The sequence below is a fragment of the Haliaeetus leucocephalus genome, unplaced genomic scaffold, assembly GCF_000737465.1.
Source record: "Haliaeetus leucocephalus isolate CR32 unplaced genomic scaffold, Haliaeetus_leucocephalus-4.0 Scaffold848, whole genome shotgun sequence".
NCBI lineage: Eukaryota > Metazoa > Chordata > Aves > Accipitriformes > Accipitridae > Haliaeetus > Haliaeetus leucocephalus.
The window spans coordinates 4247076-4249587 of record NW_010973284.1 but is presented as its reverse complement, the minus strand read 5'-3'; the positions used below and the strand labels follow the sequence as shown (position 1 = coordinate 4249587).

Here is a 2512-nt window from a genome sequence, read left to right as displayed (position 1 = left end):
CCCCCCATCCGCCCCCCTTCTCTTTTCTCTTAGAGTTGTTAAGTAACACAATGCATACCTTACTGCTTGCCATAATTTGTTGTATACCTAACCAAGTATTGGAAAAACTAGCTTAAGACATATATTAATCACTGTGGGAATCTAATAAATGTTTGTGTACGGACCACACTGCTGGGGATTTGCGAATCCGAGTCACTCACCCTCCTCTTCTGATTGGGTCGTGACATTAAATTGGTGTCATGGACAGGATCCCCTCTGTGTTGGAAGGTCCTAAGGGATACCGATTCTCCATCTGACGAACATGGACAGGGAGAACAGGGAAGTGACCCCTCAGGTATAAGCTGGGAGAGGTTCAAGCGTTAGCAAGCCACGACTGCCTGGGAAATGTCGGTGCTTGACTGCTCCCTGATTCTTGAGAAATTGAAGGAGTATGAGGCGTGTCCTACTCCACCGGGAGTGGTCTGGACCCACGATAATTGTCATAATCCAGAAGTAGTGGCAAGTTGTATCACTAACCTTGTGAAGGAGCAGGGGTTGTGGTCAGGTAAAGGAAAAGCTATAGTGTGTGCAGTATTAGGGGCAGCACTGACTGCAGCCCAGAAGGATAGAGACTTGACTGGGCAAGCAGAAGGGGAGACAATCAGATCCTTGCAAGATCAGGTAGAAGTTCTACAGGATCAATTGGCCGAGGAACGTGATGTTACCAAAACAGTCAAGTCCTTGCAAGAGCAAATTGGAATTTTGCAAAGCCAATTAGCTGCTGAGCATAACACCACTCAGTGACTCCACACAGCTCTGTCAGATGCCCTGGACCGAGACAAAATCTTACGGTCTGAACCAGAGGAGGATGAACAAGAAACTGTGACTAAATGGATCTTAACTCTATCCTGGCTAGTGAACCGGGATTTACAAGTCTGGCAAAATTGGCCACTAGACCCTTGTATCCAACAAAGGAGTTAGAGATGAGCTGAGAAAGTTTTTACCCCAAAAACGAGGAGGCAATGTTGAGACCTCTAATTAAGACCAAGACTACTGGTAACAGTCAGGCGGGAGGAGCCCTGCAAATCACCATCTAAATGGTACCGTATTCAGTGACCGAACTATCAAAAATCCAGGAAGAATATACTAGACTAGCTCAAGAAACCAAGACTGAATATGTATGGAGGGTATCATTGACCGGCAGAGACCGGGTTTTATTGTCAGAAGATGAGGGACAGGGTTATTGGGGGCTCAGGCTGTTTTTGACCTCTGACGACCCGAGAGGACCGTGTTCCTTAACCCAACGAGCTGCATATTGGGCAGGGGGGTTAGATCCCATGGAACAAGGAGACCTAATGCGTATTGAGACCCCAACTATAAACCACTGAACAGAAAGTCTGCAAAAGACTGCTTGTCTCCACTTGATGCATGGCAGGCATTTAGTACCTCAACAACCCTCCCCCATGCTATTAAATGCCAACCCCGACAGGATGACTCCCCTGATCTGGGGCTTGCCCGACTCTCTAAAACTGTATGCGGTCCAACTCCAGGACCGTTTGCGGGACGCATTAGCCCCAAGGAGAGGAAGATGGAACCAGCAGGGGGGAGCTATGACCTGGGGGGAAGTGGCACAAGAGTTGATTAAGTATGGCTGAAGGATGGGCCTCACAGGGGGAACGGGTAAATCTAAACCCTCTGTGCATGGAATAGAACAAGGGGAGACACCCCCCCCGCCCTGAAATCTACACTCAAGAAGAAATCTGTTGTGAGCTGAAGGAATTGAGAAGGGGGTTCCCTGGGGCTTAAGGGATGGCCTACCCACCATAGCCCTAGAGAAACTTATTCAAGCATGGAAAGAGCAGAGGAGATTACCCCTCAGGACGGAGCAGCGCTCCTGGGGGAAAGGTGGGGTGGAACCAAAATCTAACAAGATGGCAGTAACTGTCCCTCAAACACCTACTGCCCCTGAAAAGGACTTGATTGATCTTGAGTCAGGAAACTGGATGTGCTGTCCCCAATTAGTGAGCTGGGGGACGCCCAGTGGGTCCACCTAAGAAGGCTTGCAGAAAATAGTAAGGGAGACTTGTTGATTACCTTTCCCCTTGGCCCTTTTAAAACCCCAGTTACATTTTAATGGACACTGGCACTCAAGTCTCAGCGCTCTGAGCGGATGTTGCTGATTGCAATGGCATAACTGCCAATAAAAAACAGATTTGGGTTACAGATGTTTTTGGAACTCTAAGCCACAGCCAACAGTTTGGGTTAAATGCTGGTTACCTGGAAATGAAACTGCAGTAGAGGCTATCATGATTTTGGGAACTTTCCTCATGAATATTTTGGGACTTGATCTATTAAAGGAATGAGCCTGGGTGGATTCAAAAGGAAGGGAGTGGAAATTTGGGCTCCCTGCTGCCTCTATGAGACTTTTACAGCAAGTGCCTGCACCTCTCCCCTCCAAATTTGTTAATGTAAAACTCTGCGTCCTCCCCTGGGGAACAAGAGAAGAGATCTCCTCAATGATAGCTGAACTACA

The 2512-nt window shown here is 47.9% G+C and overlaps 1 pseudogene; it reads left to right on the top strand.

The window, feature by feature from the left end:
* The first annotated feature begins 869 nt into the window (after positions 1 to 869).
* On the top strand, positions 870 to 1634 carry LOC104841186 (annotated as a pseudogene).
* The last annotated feature ends 878 nt before the right edge of the window (positions 1635 to 2512 follow it).